Consider the following 22,916-nt stretch of genomic DNA (forward strand, 5'->3'; position numbering starts at 1 on the left):
CTCAGGCCGCTCTGCCGGTCCTCGCAGAAGGTGTGCCAGGCTTACGCATGACAGGCCCTTTGTATCTTCCCTCCTCTCTGCTTTCCCATGCCTACTCCTCCCTGATTTGCCTTGATCCCTTTGGCCCATTCCCTAAACTTTGCTTAATAAGAAGTTTTGCACATTCCCAGAATCTGTTCCAAGTATCCCATAGTAAGTTTCCTCTTATGCATGAGACCCATGATAATCTTGTTTTCTCCACCATATCTGGCTGAGCCTCCCCAAGGCTTTAAGTGGTTCCCTTGGTGGACGATCAGTCAATGACTTGTGCGTTGTGGTCTTCATTAGTGTATCTGTTACTGCCTGCTCATCAGGGTTTGTGTATCTGGGTGTTTTTAATTTATTACTTCTCCTGTCTTTTTGTCTCTGTCTTATGTGAGTAACCATTAAAGAGATGATAGATATCCTCACAAAGCAACATCCTTATGTTCTCTGTACCCCTACCTGTATCAGGGATGGGGTTTGCAAATTAAGTGTATTGAGGAAAAGGGGGTGGTCAAATTCACGTGATTTGTTACTGGTGCCAGTTATTACTATTATTGCTTCTTTGAATCTTATTCTAAAACCAGGATTCAGATCTGAACCATAGGAAAAGGAAGGCAATATATTCTATTTATTTCATTATCAATTCCTTAATTTTGGTAGTGAGACTTTTAGTAATCTCACAATCAAATGAAAATTTCCAAAATCAAGATATTCTCCCACTGTCTTTAAGAAAAACAAAATATGTTACATGATTAAGTTTTCTACATTTTATAAACAGATGCTATTACCTGACTGCACCTCTCAATTATACATACATATAATCTCAAATACAAATTTATGCAAGAAGGTAGGGGATCTTTGTTAAGCGATTGTTTGCAGAAATGTGCAAATACAATGATGTGAAACAATATGAGCCATTAAAAAACAAGTTCTATGCTCTGAGGAAAGCTGAAAGACCTACACAGAAGCAAACAAGTATTTATATAATCATACATATTTATATACTATTTTTGAGGAAAATTCTTATTTTATTAGAAGATTTTGATTAATGTTAGTAAATCAAATAATATGTGATATTAAATATTACTTTAGAGTTTTCTGTTCAAAAGATTGTATCTATGATTTTCTGATTCACTGTTAAGACTTGGTTCTAAATGGGTCCTTTCCTCCCAGGAACCTATAGATCTCAAATTGACTCTTTTATCCAGAGACACTGCCTCTGCAATTAATAATATATGTAATTAATCTTTGAATGAAAAGAGAAACTTGTGGATTCTGAATTGGATAATTTTCATCTAAAAATCAAATAGATATACATAATTTGTGTTTCTTCACACCACAAAAAAACATAAAGCTACTGTCACATCTGCAAATTAGACTGATCTCCTGTAAGTCGTATGTCTGAATGACATCAACATCTGACTGACCAGTGCTAGATAAAAAAGCACTTGGGGCTTCTGAGGGCAAAACTTAAATGATTAAGAGTTTGAACAGGCTTCATAATCATGGTACTGCCAGCCCACCCATCCTCTCCCCTAATACTGTAAGAACATAATTTTTCTATTTGGATCTTGCATATTTCCACAAAATTTACATGTGAATCTACATCTGTATGTGGATGGGGTAGAAGGGAAGCAGAACGGTTATTTTTTATAAAATGATTGGTGAGGTCACTTTGGAGTCAACAATCTGTGTATTAGATGATCTAACCAAAGTAAGTCATTTAGGATCCATTACAGTCAATAGGCACCTGGAGAAAGTAATTTCACCTCACCCACTTTAGAAGACAGAAAAATGTGGTTACAGCGGCAGTGAAGTAAAGGACGAGGATACAATCCTAATAGGAGGGTGAAACAACCAGCTGCAGGAAGAATGCATGGAAAATGGTTGCATTATGAATTATGATAATGGTATTATATTGATTTTATAACATCCTGCTTAGAAAGATTTTGAGGAGAAAGGTGCCACACATGTTCCCCCTCCAAAATCTGTTTTATATCATTAGCTTTAAAAGGTGATATCATGTGTAGTAGTAAATATCTGTGTATATTTCTGAGCATAACAGAAATATAAAATATGTGCTGCAAAATTAACGTAGATGTAATGAAATCGCTGGAGAAACTCTCTCTTGTGTTACATCAGGACAACTTCAGTGGTGCCAGTTGGTTTATATAGGCAGAGCTAGGCATAATTTAGCCTGACTACTTCAGTTTATCAGTATTAATGTATAAAGAGTACTGTTTGTTGTGGGGATTAGTTGTTGTCTCATTTCACCTCGCATATTGAATAATAAATGGTTATGCATGTTGCCTTCAATTTAATTTGTCACATAAACGCTAAATAATTTAGTTATTAAGATAAGATAATATGTGACAATATTTATGTAACAGTATCCTCCCAATCACTCAACTGCTTCTAAATGCTAAGGGCCAATTAGATGATTTTTGCCTCTGAGATCTAGTAATCATCTGTTGACAGATATTAAATGATTCATCTAAAGACATTCAACTATTTTCTCTCATGAAAGAAGTATTATCTTTGTTTTTCCTCTCTCTTTTTCATTAATGAATGCCATGGTTAATTAAAGCTTAAGAAGTTTACAGCACCCCACATTTGAATTGCACTACACTTTTTACTTCAAAACTATGAGCACTTAATTTATAATGAACTTTTAAAATGAATTGCAAGTGCTACCATCGTAAATGGTACGTACATACATAAAATTTTCCTACATTAGGACATTTTGCTATTCAGCTGCTTTGTGCTACTGCCACCACTGCCAGCTGACCCACCGAGAAGCATATTCAGCAGGGCAAGGACTGTTTGAGTCACTTACCACGGTAATCTTGTATTGGTAACATCTAGTGCTACGTAGTGTAGCGTCTCCAGGAAGGCTCATTAAATATGCATCTTTCTCTGCATGCCTACAAAAGAAATAGGCATTATAGCTGAAGAAAAAGCAGTGGTGGCCTATGTCTTCCATTCCCATTTCAATGCTCTTAGTAAATAAAGTGACTAATAGAAACCCTTTGGCTACTCCGACTAACAGTAAAGAAGGCCCAGAAGGTTCAGGGGAGGACAGAGGCCAACTCTGCACCTCTAGTATTCGCTTTGTGCCATTACCCTAGCTATGAGACCAAGGACGTACAACTGGTCACCTTGATGTCAGTGATGACAATACTTCACTTTCTTTGTCATGGCAGATCTTACAGGATTTGGCCTAAGATAATTTTGCTGCTGGGGAACTTTGATATTCACAGTTCTCTGTTCATTTACTTCCGATTCAGGATTTTACTCAACTTGTAATATGTACTGCTTATCTGCTTACTGCTCACAGAATGAACCGAGTACCTTGTGGTAGCGCAACTTCAGAAAATTTGCATTTCAGGTTGGTTTCAGGTAAGTGTTGCCACGTGTCACACACTTGTACGATGATCTAAAAATGCTTTCTTTTTCTGTAAAATTGGTATCTAACGCATATTAAGTTTTCTTCATGTATTGCAAATGCTCTGCTACTTTTCACCATGCAAATGAATGCTGTAACATTCCTTTTCCTTGCTTTTCCTTGCAGCTCTTTTTTCTTAATTTTCTATTTTATTTCCTCATCAAAGCTTCCTTCAAGACAGGATAGTGGTAATGCATACGATATTTAGATATGTTAAGACTAAAACAAGAAAATGGTTTAAGATTCTTGTCACTCTTTGTGAGAGGATCTATTTTAAATATCATCAAATGGTTCTGATCACTGCTTATGAATTTCATGAACTGTTACAAATGCCTTGACTGCCAATTTTACCTATTGGCTTGCTTGTCTGCAAAACTTAACTGAAGCTGATGAGTTCCTATTTCATCTAAATAAAAGGGTAAAAGAGTCATTTTAACAAAACCTCAACTGATCGTAGTTCTGTGAATTGCATCTATCTTAATCCTAGGCAGAGTTTTGACCTTGAAGTACTACACGTAGTCAGGTTGCAGACTGCGATGGAAATCTATAAAGGGTGTACATAAATATGCTACTGTAGTTGTTTCAAAGTCTGCATTTATCACAAGCTCATAGGCTAATTAAGGTATCGTAGCTATATATGCATAGGTTTATATTTTATACAGCCAAGTTCAGTAACATTTAGTTTTGCTGCTAACCCAGCAAAGAGGTATTTTGTCAGGAGGATATCACAGTCTGTAATCTTTTTCTCTTTCTGATGGAGAACAAAATAGAAGAAATGTGAAATTGCCAGCAAAATAAACCAGTCTGGCCAGTGTCACATGCTGATGTGCTGAGTATGGAGCTGCTATTAACTTCAGTAACAGAAAATGTGGTCTGACAGCAAGCCAGGCACATAACCTACTCCATTTCTTGCTAGACTTCCTACCAGATTCCCACTTCTACTTTTGACATACGCTATCTTTCAATTGACAATCGCGAGATAGCTTCTTGCTTTTTGAAAGGTCTATGAGTCACTAAAGTTTTGTAACTGTTTAGACACGTAATCTGACTAAATGCACAAGTAGCATATTATTGTTAATTACTCACAGAAAGCATAAGGTGGCATTTAAGAAGTTAGAGCAGAGACATTTCCTTTTCAGACCGATGCATTTTTGACAGTCTTTTCATCTCTTCATATGATCAGAAAGAATTAAAATATGTTACCAAGGTATTATAGAAACATAAGAGAGAATTATTTAGTGGTAGTAAACTATGCTATTCTGATTATTTCAAGATTTTTCTTTCTTTCTTTCTTTCAGAGTACTACTGCTTCAACAGAAGAACCAAGCAACAGTGCAGTACTATTTAAAGGACCTGAAGTTATAGAAACTTCATCTTGCAGAAAGTTTTTTGTTATCATTGAGATCAACTTTTTAATTGGTTGGATATTTTTCGACCAATTCATATACATACATAGATAAATGTATGAATGACATATGTGTGGCTATTATCCTAATTAAATCACATTTCTAATATATTTTAACATTGTTTTTATTTACTGTATGTTGTTGTTTTCTTCTTTCCTGAAGTTGTTTAGTATGCAAAATGTAAGGTACAAAGTTATGGTCTCATGCAATTTTACATTTTAATGTGTTTATATGTGTGTGTGTGTGTGTGTGTGTGTGTACACACACATATATATATATACACATATACACATATATAAATTATTATTATTTAGGCATTTTGCACTTAACATCTGTACCAGGATCTGTCCTGGTACAGGGCAGGTCCAGCTTACTGGTTTTTACTGATGTACTGCTAACTGCAGGGAAACTTTCCTGGTTTTAAATCGGAAAAGAAAGAACTGGACCCTTTCCTCCAAATATAAACATACTGTATTTTGTTTTCAATTTGCATTGACATCCACCAAGAAACTGGAGGTGAATTTAAGCGCTCACCAGGTTTTTTGCACGTGTTTACTGGTGCTTTTAACTTTCTCAGTTTTGCCACAGCTATTTGAGATGCCTCCCACATTCACTGTAGAAGGCATACTGTTAACTAACTTCTTGTTTAAATGAAGGGCTATGCTGACAATTAAATGCAGGTTTGTGCATGCTTCAGTGCCATACCTTATTATAATCAACGTGAGTAGAAGCAGAGTGCTGAAATTATGGGTTTTAGTCTGCATCTGCATGGCATTATTATGCTTATCAAGGTGAAAATGTCGACACTGAAGAATGTAATTGTGTACCTTAAGCTGCAGTGGTAGCTAAACTGAGCGCCTGCCTCCACTATTAATGCGTCAAAGTGCTGCTCTTAACAGGCACCGCAACTTTTTAGGTAGGCAGAGCTTTCAATTCATGAATTTGTTTTCTTTCTTTCTTTTTTAGGCCTTTCTGAGCTACAGTTTTCTTTTCTGGTATTAATTCAATATAGATTTTCTGATGCATTTTTTCCTTTTTAACAAAGTCATAGACCAGAGAGAATAGTGTACATTTGTATATAGCTCCACTGCCCTCCAGGAGGTCAACTGTGAAATGAGTTCAGAGACACATTGATAGTCCATGCATGAGCTGAAACAACTCAAGCTAGTTATCAGTAATTTGGATGTGTGGCTGTAGTCTGGATTCTTATTATATCAAATCAAATCAAATAATAAAATAATTCAATACATTATCTGTTATTTAGTACATTATCATTTTCATCTGAACATTGTCTCAGACAAATTATGCATGTTTCATTTGTTGATATTAATGTTCAGTCATCTTGAACATTTTGGTCTGTTTTTAATTTATATCGCAAAACAAATGCAGTTTTCTTAATGCAGTATATTACTTGGTTATGTTTCATATACATGCATTGCTTGTTATCTATGAAGTTATCTGTATGGATGGACTAGCCATCTCTCTTTCCACAAAGGGGATGTTCTGTCCTTCACAGTCATGGTGATCCTCTTGAGACTGTGCGCAACCTGTAGCAATGGGTACAATGCATGTGCCAAAATCCGGCCCCTAGCCTTTGTATTAGTTAATCTTTGTCAAGTGATAATACTAAAAATCCTTTTTTAATTTTAATCCTAATTTGCCTTTACAACAGGTTTTGCAAAAAGGTTGAGTAGGTTTTGTAAGTTAATAAAATAGACAATTTCATTTGATCATTTGCAAAATATTGTTTCCTGACTTCACCAGATGATCTTGCTTTTGTAATATGAAAAAAATCAAGCAGAGTGAATTAACATCTCCCTATAAATCTTTATTTCTTTCAGATAACCCTCTGTTTTACCTAGAATGATATTCAAGACATACATACAAGTCAATACTCTTTTAGCCAAAAAGAGGCTTACAGTAACAATCACATAGATATATTATGGGAGCTACAGAAATGAATGGTAGTGCACTGATTTATGTATTAAATGAATCATCATTTTTAAAAAGATCTACTTAGTTCTAAAATGCTATTTTGCCACTTTCAATCTTATTTTTCCACTAAGAGAAATGCAAATGACTAAGGATTACACATTTGATGAAAGTTTGCTTTTCTACTCCATTATATAGGAGAATTAGCTGGAAGAAGCCTTAGCATTTATAAATTATACGGTTATTTCCTTCCAAATAAAATTAATGAAAGCTACAAAGAGAGAACATCTCACTTGCTTTAATTTAAACATTTTGCCACATAATCAAAAGAGCAGACCACTTTTGTACTTCTGAGAAGTTTTGAACCAACTGTAACAACAGGAAGGATGGCTAAAGCTACACACTAAGCATAGACAGAGCTCAGGAAAATGTATGCTTCTGGATTTATGCCTTTAAAAATTGCAGAAGTGGAGAAGTTACTTGTACCACTCGCGATAATTAAGAAAGGTCCTTTTGTCTTTGAAGTACTGGACCGTGACCTGCTTGTCAGTTGGCAAGAGCCGAACTTCAGCAGGGATTCATTCATGCACAAATAGAGAACTGTGAAAGAATTAACGCCCTGTCTGTCTCTGTATATCTTATGGCTATCTTTGACTGTAGTCTTGGGTCATAGCAATTAATTAAGAGTTCTTTCACCCTGGATGAGAAAGATGTAGAAATGCACTGATGGCTAACGGCTAAAAGTGAGGGTATTTCATAGTGGACTACTGGGGTCTAGACTTATACAAATTACAACTGATGGCATGTTCGCTCTGCAGGGAAAAGACAACTTACAAGGCTAAGCAAGAGGGTCAGATTTATATTAAATGCAATACTATTACAACTCATAAAAATATATTAACTTCCACTTAGGAGAAAAGGTATATTATAGGCCTTGGGAAGCTTGGAACTGTAATGGATCTCTCTGAGAACTGCAGTCGTCTTAAATAATATAAAAGTTGCAGATGTTGAGTTTGTTTCTAATCTTGCTTACATTGGTATAAATCTAAAATAGCTCTGTGAAACTGATGAAGTAAAACTAATATGAATCAGTATTTTAAAATGAGGCAGTCAGCCGCTTCTTACGTGTTAGTGTCAGCACTGCATAACTCCGCTGACTTTATTAAACATATACATCAGGATCAGATTCATAAATCATTCTAAAATCAAGCCTCATGTTGCAGTGACAGATAAATCCTTTCCATTACATACATTGAAATATATGTCAGAAGCCATTATCAAGTCTACTGTTGTGAAGTATAGAGTCTGATGAATTTCTTACTTTCTCCCTCATATTCCCTACATACTGTGAGAGTTCTCTATTATGCGAGTCCAACCCAATATTGCTATTCAGACAAATCTTTTAAGTGATCTTTAAAAACATTTAGCTCTTTGCCACTCTCACTGTGTGCTTTTACAATTATGTGCCCCTTCCTTCTTTGCTCCTTTGCTTTCTAATAAATCTGTATTTTTAATATAGTCACCTAGCACAGAGATAAAGATATACTCATAAAACAGTGCTGGGAGAGATCTCCCATTGATGGGGCCAGGTAGTGCTTAGGAGCTGCTGCTGGCAGTAAGGACACCTTTCTCCACCAAGGAAGAACTTTTTCAAAGATGCTGCCAATGCCCTCCCACTAGCCATCATGAGCATATGTAAAATGTTCCTGGGTGGAATATGTCCCTGCTGGTGCAATGCAGAGCGAAGCAGTTCAATGTCATATTGCAGGAGTGAATGTTTGGGCTGTACATGCCTGTGAGTCATCAGGGAAGGAACAGAGAGGGCGGAATAGGCTGTGACATGACATTGCTTTGAAGCTCCTATCAAGTGCAAATATGTCTCATACTAAAAGTAAGTTGCTGCTAGGAGCTGTCAATTTTTATTTGTAGTCTTTAACTTGCAACCGAAAATCTGTTTTGGTTCAGTTCTTGCAGAATTCACAAAAGCATCAAAATGATGGTTTAGTTCTGATTCAAGAAAAAACAACGGTTTGCATGATTTTCAGCTCAGGTTTATGTTTGATTTGATTATGTAGAGCTATGTGTTTAAACTATTGAGCTTATCTCTGCCACACGATCGGGCTTCATGAATTTGTATCTAAACTTTACATTTTACTACACATTGAGTCTTTTCTGAGCAGCAAGTGATATTCTTTTAACCCCTCTCTGCCCTTCTTGTTCCTCTCTCCATCGCAAACTGCTGACAAGCCTTGCTGATTGTCTTGTGAAGGTGAGAAGATCAAACACACACTGTACTAACAAAAAGAAAGAATGCCCTTAGAGGGAAAAAAAAAAGTTACAGAGCATGAATTCACTTGTAGCGTCTGAAAGAGCTGTCAGCCACTGTGAAGAATAGTTCAGAGGCTCCCTGCCGAGGGGAAAGAGTGGGGTTTCCGGGGTGCAGGGAGAGGCTCTTTTGCGAGCGCTTTGCTCACCCTTGTCAGTCATGAGCTGGGCTGAGGGAGGTGCAAGGCGAAGGAGGAGAGTTACTTCCAAGCACTTTAAGTACAGCTATTTGTTTGCTGTGCCTGCCTGCCTCGCAAGTGCAGAGTAAAAGTCTTTTTCTCCAGCACGCTGCGTTACGCAGAACTGATCCCCTTTTGCTCCCGCAACAGGGCTCTCTCTCCACTGCTGCCTTGTTTTGTCTTTTTTCCCCCGTGTTTTGACTGTACTGCTTTTTCCAGTTAGGGCTGCTCTCTGGAGAATGAAACAGACCAAGAAAAACTGTCAGACCTCAGAAACTGATAGAGCTCAGACCTAGAATATTGTTGAAGGGCGCTTGGGAATTTGGTTTTGGTGTCACTGGTATTTGTGATCTTGGCTTACGTCGCAAAAAAATTTACTTGTTATTAGCCTCAAAGCAGGTCCGCTTCTATCCTCGTACCTGAGCCAGAATTCAGACGCTGAACTGGACAGAAAAACAAAGCAAACAGAGAATCAAAGACATAAAAAGAGATGTAATCAAAATACGTTTTCTTGAGAGAAAGAACAAGAAAAAGGAGTCAATAATCTTGAATTATTCATATAAGCTCAGAAAAACCCAGGTTTATTTAGCATGGTATGCAAGTGTTCTGTTTATTATGATAAAGCAGCTTCATATATAAAAAATGACATATTCAGAAAGCTTAAGAAGAAAACTCTATAGCCTCACAAACATTTATCTTGAATGTGAGGAGGGAAAAAAAAATCCTTTAGAAATTCATGTTCTTGCCTCTCTGCCTGCATCAATATCACTTCAGTAAGAAAGAACTTTCTCATTTTCATCAGGAGTTAATATACATACAGATTAAGAAAGACATACAGACATGCACACGCACATTGAACTTTCATTTTTCCAATCTGAATAACACAGCAATTTCTTTTAGTATGAATGAAACTGTGACCTATTGCTTTGACTTGAGCTTAATTTGGAACAAAAATTCTCTGGCATCTTGAAAGGAACGTAGCTTCTCAGTTGCTGTCTTGACCCAGCCGACAAGTAAAGCGGGTTCGGCTTTGTTCCTTCAAGGTTATCCTTTCCAGTGGTAAGTTTTCTGTTTGGTATGCACGCTTGAAAAACCATCCTTTGAAGATATGGAGGTGTCTTGCTACTGCTAGATCTTAGGCTCCCTTTAAACTGTGATGGAGGTAAAAGAGTTCTAATCACCAAAGAATTCTTTTAAAGCACTGATATTTTCAGCTGTTAGATCACCTTGTAAAAGCAACGCTCGAGAATTTAAAAATATTATCCGGATGTGTGTAAAACTTCAGCTATGTTCGTAGGCCTCAATGTGTCAATAAAAAGTATCAAAAAAATACTGCACTTGGTTGTGCTCTGGTGTCAGTCACCGTAAAAACTTGGTGCTGATTTAGTTCAGCTTACAACCTAATCCATTTCTGACAGACCAAAGCAAAGTAAGAAAACAAAACATTTTATCATGCGTAAGATGTTCATTATAATAGAATAATCCATCCAGAAATATTCAGAGATAGTAAATATTTGCACGTTTGCATAATGTGCTTGCCATTATAACTGGCAAAATTGATCTTGCTGAGTATTAATTTCACAGATAAAAATTATCCGTTCTCACAAGCAAGTCTCCTACATACCTCTTTCCTTTTCAAATTTGTACAGAAGAGGAACTAATACAAAATACGATTTTGATGCAGGTTAATTCAAAATTCATTTGAAAAGAAGGTGAGGTTTTAGCTGGAAAAATCTCTTTAATTTTAATCTTCTTTTCTAGGATATATTTTATATGTCACATAGCCTCAATAAATATGAAAATAAAATTATATTGTTAGCATCTTAACAGACATTTTCGTTTTTTGCTACTCTCTAACTTAGAAATCCAAAAACTTTTTTAGCATATTTGGTATCTGATCCAAGAGCAATTTTAAAATCCTTTCACAAAAGATTAATCTAGCACTTCCTGCAAATGCATAGAAAAATTCGTTTGCTTTATCTTATGCTGCCATTTGCACTCCTATAAAGTAAATACTTAAAACTAAGGGGGCATGACAGCACTTTAGGTTCTTTTCCTTTAGATGCAAATGACTCTACAATACACACAGCCACAAAAGACAGATTTTTTAGTATGGTCCAATGTTACATGCACTTGCATGCTAAATGTCTACTGCACTAAGTGTGCAGCAATGGCAGAGAAGTATGAGTAATAATAAAATAGAGATTGTATGTTTATTTATTTCTTTTACCAAAGGCTGTTTCAAGTGTGCTCTGAACTTCTCAAGGTTGTTGCATTATGAGACATCAGCTGGATAAACCAAGATTATGCTCTATGGAACTGTAATATAAAATCAACACTTATTTTAATTTAAACAATACCATCATTGAAAATTAAGTATATCTGAATTCTGTTCACTTGGAAAATTATTCTGCCTTAATTTGACTGACATCCCCAGAGACGTTGTATCAGAGCAGGAAGACTTGTATGCGTAGTGCAGCAAAAAGCATTCTAGTTAGCTTCCTTCGGTGATGGTAGTCTAAAACATGAGAACAGTTCTAGTCAAAAGATATAATTATTCCTTTTCCAAAGAGAAAGGCTGTGGAATACATAATCTATTTCACTAGTAGACTGGGAAGTTGCTCAGTAACTGCAGAAGTTGAATAAGGCCATCTATTCCAGATGATTTGCAGTGAAGTGGTATTTAGTAAATTCCATACGAAGACAAGCCCTTATCCAATTTTTAAGTTAAAGTTTTATGAATATTTTTAAAATGCTAGTATGGAGAAACGATACTTTTCATGTTTTGAGGAATTTATAAACAAATTGTTGTCTCCATTTGAAATTAAAAACAGTGTTTATGTTCTATATCAAACTTTAAAGGAGTGCTAAGGCGAAGCTTTCTTATCCTTCAGTAGTAGCTTCAGCGAATCCATTTAACCGCACAGTGAAACAAAGCAGGAGTGCTTGCTATATGTCAGTTACCACAGACAGATGCTTTAGGAAATGCTGGCTCTCAGCTGAGTTGCTGTGGCTGATTGCGCGAGGATGATTTACGCCTTTGCATCCGCGTGGCAGGAAGATGCACGCCAAGTTTCATGACTAGGCTCCTGCTCCAGTTGCTCACTTTTGTCACTTTATGGATACTGCAGGCTGCATCAAGCACTCTTGAAGATAATTTATATGGGCATGCAAACTCTACCATTGTGATAGTGCACTTTTATGGCTTCCCAAAATATCCTCGTTTCTAATGCTGAGGTTTTATGATCATCCTGACCTGATGTAATGGTGGACTTCCACTTAGAGGACAGCTTTGCCCTCTCCCCTACCATCAGGTCTATGTGCCCATTCCTACACTGTGCCACCATGAGCAGTCATGTACCTTCACCTTGAGCTGGATCAGGAAAGCGTTCAAATTGAAACTAATACTTTTTTCTTCCTCACAGGCAAATCAGCCCTGTGATCTATCTCACCATTGCTAGTCGTGCAGTGCACAAAAGGCACAAATGAGGGTGAAGGAGCAAGTGGCCAGAGTAGAAAGAGCGGTTGGGAGTGCACTGCTCCGTGACTGCCTGCCTTTTGGYGAGCGTCAACTGCGGCCTAGGACAGGAGGGAAACCTAATCTCTCCGGGATCTCCAAACTTACCTGTTTTTCAGTGGCAAAAGAAAAAAAAAATGTTTGTAGTACAAAAAGCTTAGAATTTAATTTCAAATTATGATTAGCTAAATGATTCACAACTGTTTTGATTTTCTGTATTCACCATTGAATAATTACCACTTTAAGAAAATAGTTCCTTAATGTGAGCTCCTGACAGCAAACAGGTACTAAYTGACGTATGCAGTTGTCACCAGGATTAGTGATTTCATTGGCCTATCAGATGATAACACAAACTTAGGGAATCATGAAGGTCGGCTGCAAAGAAGCCTATGCATAAAGCAGAGAAAAAGCATARCTTACAACATTAGAAGAAAGACAGCTCCATGAGGGAGATTTGCYGGAGAAGGATTACTTTGAAGGTATAAATAATTTATACGTCAAAACAAAGGCAGAAATTAACATTGAGGAAAGAAAGGAAAAATAAAAAGAGAAATGTGATAATATCATGGAAAAAAGTCAAGAGAATAAAGGGAGGAAAGAAAGTGAACTGGCAAAGTGAGAAGCAGAAAAAAAGGGAGACAAGCTGAAAAAAGTGGGTTACAACTCTGCCTTTATTTGTTGTAGCATATAATGGAAAGAAAATGAAAAAAAAAACACATTTTAAAAGCCTGAACTAAAAGCTAAATCCATAAATTTACTTTTTATGTGAGATACAAACAATCACTTATGCCTTATCTTTTAGTAAATGTTGCTATATGAAGTCATATTCTTTTGTAATTTTGTTGGCTTCTCTTAATTATTTTGGATTTCTCTGATAGTATTTAAAAATTTATCATGTGCGTCTAAAAGCAGCTAAAATAGTAACTAGCAAGGCCTTAAATATCCTTACATTTTACAGTGCAGTACTGAGGCTTTACAGAAAGCAGATAAATTTCATTGACCTATTGCTGAAATCTGAATAAACATATAATTATGGGCTTTAAAATGAGTTTTTATTTATTGTGAGACATTAGGATCCGATGTGGTAAGCCAAAAGTTGAGTATTAGAAAATCTTTCAGCTTGCAGAAAATTAGAGCTACTGTGGGGTCACTGTGGGTTAACAATTTGTTCCTGAAATGAATAGGCATTTTGTCATTGATTTTACAGGGTCAGTAAATTACATTTTGCTTTTTGATTTTTTAATAGTTCAGCTGACCAACACATGGTATTCAAAGAAACATTAATCTCGTTTGAAATTTAGCTCTGGAATAGTAATGCTGAGAAATAGGTATGGTTTTACTGATTTGGGGCCTGAGCTGGTTATTATTTACCTAGAAGAACTGCTTTCACGTGGGTGACAGCAATCTAGTCAATAACCGAGGTGTCTGCCTCTAAACCTCTTGCCTAGCATAAACATGTTCTGGAGTCAGTGAAATATCAAATTCCTTCAAGTGCAGGAACTAGCAGAAAGCAAATTCCAAATTTCCACTGTAAGTACTCTCTAACATTTCCAACATGGAAAACATTGCATCTGGGTCACTGCAAATAGTCACTGTCAATGCAATGGAAATCATTTCCAAGCTGTCAGTAGGGATAAACACATGTATGTAACATTCATTAAATAACTTTGAGCCATTCATTAACTACGAGTGATCTGTATTTCACGAATCATAAAGCAAGACTGGGTTAGTCTGTGTTAACACAGTATTAGTTCATCATCATATATAACTATATATCAATTTTGGGCAAAAATATTATAGATCTGTTGGGGCTTATTTTTGTAACATCATACAACCCTGCACCCCAAATCTCGAACAGAAATAGTATATAAATATATTCATATTATATATTCATATAATATGAATATTCAAATATATTCATATTTGTGCTAAGACTAGCAAGTTACAATCAAAGTTGAGTTTTAAAAGCTATCTTATTTACTTTTATATTGATTTTACTTATGATTATGACATATTTGATTATATACAAACATAATGCAGTATTATAATTAATGCCATRCAGCGTAATGCATAATTAATATATGCATTAGTATACTTTTCAGTAGTGGATAAAAATGTCAATGTCAGAGGTGATCTGAAGAGACAAGGTAAAGGACTATTCCTCTACTACAGAACATAAGTGATCTACAGCGCTAGTTTACAGCATGGTAGACTAGGTACTCTACGCTAATGCTTACTCAGAAAGCGTTACTGCACACTGAAAGGCTCATGTAGGGAATTGATGTAGACTAGCTAACGCGTTGTACTTCCTCACTTCACTGTAACTTCAGAGACRAACCCTAAGGCAAAGTAGATAAGCATACCTTGACTGCAGCTGAACTTCCTATTGAGATAATGTGTCACAGAAGTGTATGTTAAATGTGAACAGATGATTTGTTGAACAGGAATGGACTAGAAGAGACTTATGACCATGCTTAACAGTTTACTGAAATAGATTTAATAAAAAAAAATAGATAAAAAGCTCATCCTGATTCATGAAGCCAAAAGCATAGAGTGGGTTTGGCTGACCCATGTGCGTGATGGCTGGGGGCTGTCTCTCTACTCTCTCCTTCCAAAGTGAAGAGGTTACAAACATGGACTCCCTGGGAATCAGGTATGGTATCCAAGGCTATGGGATACAGAATCCCATTCTCCGCTCCAGCCTGGAACATGTACCTGCAGAGGAGGAGCTCACATTACTACTATTTGCAGAGGCTGTAAAGGAGTTTTTCTGGGAGAAGCAAATTGGACGTAGACTTGCTCAGGTTTTCAACTTTTCCTTTGAATCAGCAGAATGGCTTTGGACCTCAGGGGAAAAAAACATCTCAACTTTTTCACAGTTTAAGGTAAAGGAAATGCCTGCGAAAGGCAGGATSCAGTACTTTAGGAAAAAAATGCCCAGGCCTCAGGAGAACATTGTGGGACCCTCATTAAGGCTAAATATTAATCTGCACTTGCACTTGTGCAATTCAAAACATGACTTAGAGTCTTTCAATGAGACTGGATACCTACAGGTCATGTKGAATAGGCCCTGCTTGTGTTATCCCTAACATAAAGACATCTGAAGAAGATTTACGATGTCTAATATGAATACACTGGCTTGTGGTGTATGCTTTTTTCTTGTTACAGTATTCATATGCTAGATTTCAGCCCGCCCTATCAGATTCATATCTATATCATCCTTACCTGTAGTTAAAAACTGTAAAATTACTAATATTTGCTTACTGCTGTTTGCATATTCTGATCCCACTGTTTCAGCCTCTTGCTTCCTTTTCTAATAAGGAATTTCTAATTTTATCCCAGACACAGCACCAAGTAATATTAGTTTAGTAAAATTAACAGAAGTCTATGTATTTTCAGTRTCAGATCTGACACTCAATACAAAGTCAAGGCAACTAAAGGCTAAATGTGATATTTGTAACTGATAGCACAGTTTCATTCAAAAGACAAAAACAAAACCACTTAAAAAAGAACAGCAATTTCCTTAAAAGGAATAGGAGGGAAAGYGCTTCTAGGTCTGCATGTATGTATTTAGGATGATGTAAAGGACAAGAATCACAGAATCATAGAATCAGTAAGGTTGGAAGGGACCTCYGGAGATCATCTAGTCCAACCTCCCTGCTAAAGCAGGGTCACCTAGAGCATGTTAGACAGGGCTGCATCCAGGCGGGCTTTGAGGATCTCCAGAGAAGGAGACTCCACMACCTCTCTGGGCAACCTGGTCCAGTGCTCTGTCACTCTCACAGGGAAGAAATTCCCCCTCACGGTCAGGCRGAACTTCCTGTGCTTCAATTTCTGCCCATTGCCTCTTGTCCTGTCACATGGGACAACTGTCCTGTCCCCTTGACACCCTCCCTTCAGGTACTTGTACACATTGATCAGATCCCCCCTCAGYCTTCTCTTCCCCAGGCTGAMGAGGCCCAGCTCTCGCAGCTRTTCCTCATAGGGCAGGTGCTCCAGCCCTCTGAYCATCCTCGTAGCCCCACGCTGGACTCTCTCCAGGAGCTCCATGTCYCTCTTGTACTGGGGAGCCCAGAACTGGACACAGTACTCCAGTTGGGGCCTCACCAGGGCTCAATAGAGGGGCAGGTTCACCTCCCTCTACCTGCTACTGCTGAGATGTTTCCAAATTGTGCAGGCCTCTCTTTCATGTCTCTCATTCTGAAATATGTTCTTTAGGGGGCTCAAGAACATTTACAAGATTAATTAGTCYGAGTAGAGTGATCCTTAGATTTTGTTATATTATGCAGTTACCGTTGCATTACATCATTGCAGTTACCTGCTACTGACCCCCATTTAAGTATATAATATCTCGAAAAAYTCTTCAGCTTTATGCACCAACACATGTTTAGGTTAAGATTGCCCAATAAGATACAAATTCGCAAATGAAAGCTGAYAGAAAAATTTTCCCAGGCTACCTGAAGAAAGTTTTTTTGATTTTTTTTTAGAAGTGCTGAACATGATTATATTTAGATACRAAGGTCAAATCTTCATCAATATTACTGACATCAAACATATTAGATCTGCTTTTTAGGTCTTATCGGTGAAAAGAAATGCCAATTGAGCAGTGTCAGTGTTTCTCAGACTGACTTACAAACTGCTTATAAAACCCGTGTTTACTGTGTTAAATAATAATGCTAGCCTTTTGAAACGCAAGCCAGTAGTGTATCATTGTTATAAAAATAATACAAAATGGTTACTTCTAGAGGTGCCCTGAAATGTCTGTGTAGCACTGGTGCTCTTCTAATATTCCTTGCATAGACCTTTTTTTTCTTAGCTGTATCATGAACTATTTTGTAGATTTCTTTTTAATCTATATTTTGATTTAATCCCTTACTCTTCATGACAATTAGAGCTTATTTTTAAAGAAAGACAAATTTATTTATCATTTTGTTTCATGAAACCCRTTTTTGCTTTCCATAATCAATACTAGATTTATTTCTTTTTCATTTAAGGATTTCAGACATAAATTTCATCCTTTCTGCTGGACACTGAAACCAATTAATAACTTTCAATATCTGTTCAATAATTTATTCATTCATAAACTACAAACTGACTTACTATTATTATTTTTAGAGATCTTGAGAAAATGTAATAACACACACAATCTCAGAAGCCCTGCATATCTGTTTCATGACTGTGGTTTGAACCATGAACAAGTTTGAGGAGTACCATGTGTGCACTTAAATATTTTACCTGTGAAGGTGAGCACAGGCTCCTACACAAAGCTCTTAGGCTCCTTAATGATTCTATGCAAAATAAGAGTTAAAGCAGCATAATGCAGCATCAACTTTAGAAATCGTCTACAGTACCTTTTACCTGAATTGAAATTCTGTGGGAATTTAGCAGTAGGTAGTAATCATAAATAAAATACAGATGCATGACTTGACAGTGAATCTAATGAAAGAGAGTTACATACTATGCACCATTATTTTGTAACAGTTAAATGGAAAATGTAAAAACTTTTAAACAGGCTTTAATTTTTTAACAGTTTACATTATTTTGCTACTGAGTACAAGGGTTCCCACTGTGTAGTTCATTTTAAAAAGGAGGAAAAGAACCTACTTACAACAAAAGCCAAAATTTTGTCCAAGTTTTGGAGAGATTATGTTAGATATCCAAATGGCAGAATTAATCATAGATGATAGTCTATTCAGAATATGAAATAAAGTAAATAGTTCCCTATGGCCCTTTTTAGTTTTGCTTTATTCCTTAGAGGTGATACTTTTCCAACTTTCAAGTTTATTATCTACTTCAGAATAGGAGATTTTACCTTTCTTACAGCATTTATTGAARACCTTTAGAAGTCAATACAGTATCTGCTTGTCTGTGTATGTAAACAGGCAGAAGTATCTAGGGAACATAATCATGGCAAAAGGTCATGCTTGCCTTTTATTTGAAATACTTTTAGACTATCAAGTGGTTTATAAGTCACTCAATCAATACCATAAGTCAAGGAAAACAGTTTGTTTTATCAACATTAATATATCTTTGAGTTTTCTAAGACATAATATTATTTCCCTTGGCATTGAGATTTCATAAAATCATTATTTTTATTGCATCAAGCAATGATATTTTAAGTTGTATTATACTGCAATGACAGCTTGAGACACAAACAATTAAAAAACCCAACAAAAAACACACAAGGACTTTTCTCTTGCACTGCCCCTCATCCCTGGCYAATAAGCATGAAAGCTTAGACTACAACTACCTCCAAACATGTGTAAAAATAATAAGAGGGTGCTAAGTAATTTCTTTCATGACTCTCTTTATGTTACAGCACACTTGTGGTTGAGGAGTTGAGCACATCCCATAATATCAGTATTAGGACAATTTTCTTGTGGCTGCAGATCCAGAACTCCAAAGGTAGGTTATTGTGAAATATGGTATTGTATGTTGAGTTTTGATGCACCCTAAAATCAACCACTTTAATCACTCAGGGAACTCTAACCATTATTAATGCCCCATTCTTCCATCATGCTTTACCAATCCCCTTATTTCAAAAAAGAATTTTAAAAAATCTGTAACGCTATGCTATAAAGTATCTGTATTCAGATGAAAAATAACTTGGTTAGAACAAATGTAAATGCTCAGCCTGGATGAGTATTTTCTTAAATATTCACTTCCTTAAAATTAATATGAAGACTGAAAAACTAAAATAGCTTATTAATGGACTGAGACTGCTTACACTTTTTATAATGGAAGTCAGGTGTACAAAATCTTTTGAAAAAACTCACTAAGTGCCTACCTACATCTTTAGGCACTTAAATGCCTTTAAAAACTTGTTCCCTATTGTATTATTGTCAATTAATTTCAATTAGAGTTCGAGTATTGGAAAATATTCTAATGTCTTCACAGATATAAGAACAGCAGTTACAAAAATCACATTATGTCAAAGGCACTTAAGGATACACAGGAATTTAACTTTTGCTGGGTATCAAATCAGCTTGGAAGAACCTATACATTAAATATTGCAAAGTTTGCATCTCAGTTATCTGATTTAACCTCTGTCCTTGAGAATTTAGAACCAATTTCTTGGCCTGGCATCTTGCCTGCTTAGCTGTTTCAGGTTGCAGGAACAGAGCCACTCAAACACATCCTAAGTCCTTAACAGCACTCTCTATCCGAATTTTTGCTAAAATGTTTGAGTCATTCTGTRTGCATTTATTTTACAGTGCCCCCGTGGCACGGCGGATGGCTCTCCAAGGAGGACTGAAGCCCTGCTGATAGCCGAAAGGCTGTGCCACGTCTGGAAGCGGCTCAGAAGCAGCTCCACGGCCAGCTCACTGAACACTGTATCTCAGTTCCCTATGCTGACGGAGAGCCAGAGCTCCCTACCACTCCTGATCTTGGTGCGCGCTGTGATCCAGCAGCCTCACACGAGCAAGGTGGCATCACTCAGCCAGCCGGTCACAAATTTCCTCGGTGGAACGAGGAAATCTGAGGGGCGACAGCTCAGAGGTTGTGGCGCACCGAAACAGCGCAGTGGCTGTCACTGGACTCCTAAAGGCTTCCACCCTCTTGCTTAAAAGCAAAATTAAAAAAGTTGGGCATGGCTTTATGCTCTATACATAGCTGCTTTGAGCACTTGTGCATAATATATTAGCTGGTCTCAGTGCAGATTTTGGAGCTCAGCAGACGTTAACACTTGAGGAATAAGTCCATTCCTATTCTGCAGAAGTTAACATCAGAAATAAATAGGCTGCATTCTTGTTCTTTATAGAGTTATATAACTTACCACATTTTATATGTAATTTACTATATCTCCTTCTTCTACTTTGTTCTTTGCTAACTTTTTTCATCTTTCCCCAAAAACACAACTCYTAACTCCTATCTAACACACCTTAACATTTCACACTTGTAAACAGAAGGACTGAAAGCTGTCAGATGGAAATGTCATGTCTGCTGTCAATGGTTCATGAATAATTGACATTGAGATTACCTAGGGAAAGCTGCAATTATCCTGGCTYATTAACATATGAACTAAGTCTGGTTTTGTTTTGTGACTGTTGGATTTTCATTTAACCCCTTGATGTAGGGAGTAGAAAATTCCTAGAAGGATGTCGCTTTAAAAAGAATAAATATGAATGAATAAACAAAACCTCAGAAGTATGACTGTTTATCAGAATTGCAAATACTTTTTTGATTTAAGCTTATGAATATTGTTTTTCTATAGTACTGCTTTACAGAGAATATCGCTCTTTTTGTTAGGCTAAGGGTTGAAGGATAGCTCTTCTTTGGAAATATATGGACACAAAACACAGATATCCACTGCAAAATAAGAATATCTTCCTATCCATATTCATTTTTTTTCATATATCATGAGCAGATGCAGGCATCTATTCTTGAAGMAGAAATAGTTGGTGACCTATCAGAGCACAATTTAAAAATTTGAGGAAGCCAGGTCTTCTGGCTGACAACTGACCAATTAATAACTCACAGCAGCATTAGTAGAGAGAGGAAAAAAAGATTTTTATAGTTTACTACTACTTCTTCAAAAATAAATCAAAGACTGAAGTTTAACAAATCAACATGATCACCTCATGAAGGCTTTTCCTTGTCTTGCTTTCTAAGGAATGACTTTGCAGCCTCAAAATGTAGAAGCCTGCAATTGCCACAAATCCTACAAGTAAAACAAAGAATCTACTGGGTGCAGCAAGTCAGCCAGTGTTCCTGATCTCTTCCATTTTGTGTTTTTTTCAGAAGTTTCAGGTTATTAATGTCTGAATAAAATTTTCATGAGAATGATACTCTGCTYATGAACCTATTGTACTGGAGCAACCAACCACACAACAAAATCCGTCCTCTACTTCAGGAAATTAGGGTATCTGTCATTGTTTGTTGTTGAAAGTACAGCCTTTTCAGAAATTCCTGAAGCTGCTATTTTATCTAAATCAATCATCAAACCTCTCTAATCTGGGAAAAAAGTATAAAGAAACAAAATTACAGTATTTATAATGTTAATTCATATTGTTAGATAGTGTTTCAGAGGCAATGTATTTTAAATGCTTTCCCTTCATCTGTACAATACGTCAGATTCAAAATTCTTTAGCTGCTGTGCAAAGTTGGAGGGTAGCCTTGAGGTTTAGGCTACAGATCAAGTTAAAAAAGTTCTTTTTCTTGAAAAAAGTTCTTCGAATTCTAAGTAGAAACCGTGAAGCTATTTCTCATAAGTAATTACCATTTTGGAYGCCCCTAACTTCTACTCTCATTGCCTCTAGAAACGTACCACGTATTGGAGACCATCATATCAATCTGAACAGCTGAACTATAAGTTCTTTGGTATAATGAGCTCTCTTTGACAGCTGCACACAGTCAAAGTCATTGTTCATAAAGGATAACCAAGATATTGCCTCTCAAGTGTAATACACTTCATTAAAATGCAAGTCATTTCTTTAGACACACATTCACTGAACTCCAGCCCCTCATAAATCTTGTAACATTTCATTTCTTGTTCACAGTTCTGAAATCTTTAAATTGGGCTACTGGTAACTTTGCTCATAACCTCAAAACACATATAAATATAAATTTCTGACTTCAATTTTTTCTTTTTCCTTTTATTTTTTGGAAAAAAATTGCAAAAGGATATGACAAAATTTTGAAGCGCTTTGTATGTTTGGCCTCATAGCACACCTGCCAAAATCAGACACTGGCTCTTCTGGCTTTGTTTGAAGACTATTCCGTCAATAGTAAAAAGTTCCTGACATTCTGCCTAATTTTTCCACTGTTCAATTTCATATCTTTGTTCAGAGTGATAATATCTTGGAAAAGGAAAAGTATTTCTTTCTCTTTTGTTAGCTCATTTACCTTATGTGGCCTTATATAGTCTTCATTGTCTCTTAGGGGTTTAAACATAACACTGTCCATCCCAATGCAAACACAGAAAATAAAACAAACAAACAAAAAAATCCCCATGTGTACAAGATAAACAAGAAAAGGAGAATTTGCAAGAAACAGATAGTTCCTGAAGTTATCTGCTTATTTTTATGAGCACAGAGTCAGTTTGAAACTTATCTCATAATCATAATTGCCAAAGAAATACCAAAGAC

General features: G+C 36.4%; 1 long non-coding RNA gene across 1 annotated transcript in view; it reads right to left on the reverse strand.

Annotated features, from left to right (window-relative positions):
- Positions 1-10,448: 10,448 nt before the first annotated feature.
- Positions 10,449-22,916, reverse strand: part of LOC146591286 (uncharacterized) — a 244,706-nt gene continuing 232,238 nt past the window's right edge. The window contains exon 11 of the long non-coding RNA XR_014896854.1: positions 10,449-10,462. This is a non-coding gene — a long non-coding RNA (uncharacterized LOC146591286). The remainder of the gene's footprint in view (positions 10,463-22,916) is intronic.

The sequence above is a fragment of the Rhea americana genome, unplaced genomic scaffold, assembly GCF_003343005.1.
Source record: "Rhea americana isolate MKP2758 unplaced genomic scaffold, rheAme1 scaffold_38, whole genome shotgun sequence".
Lineage (NCBI taxonomy): Eukaryota > Metazoa > Chordata > Aves > Rheiformes > Rheidae > Rhea > Rhea americana.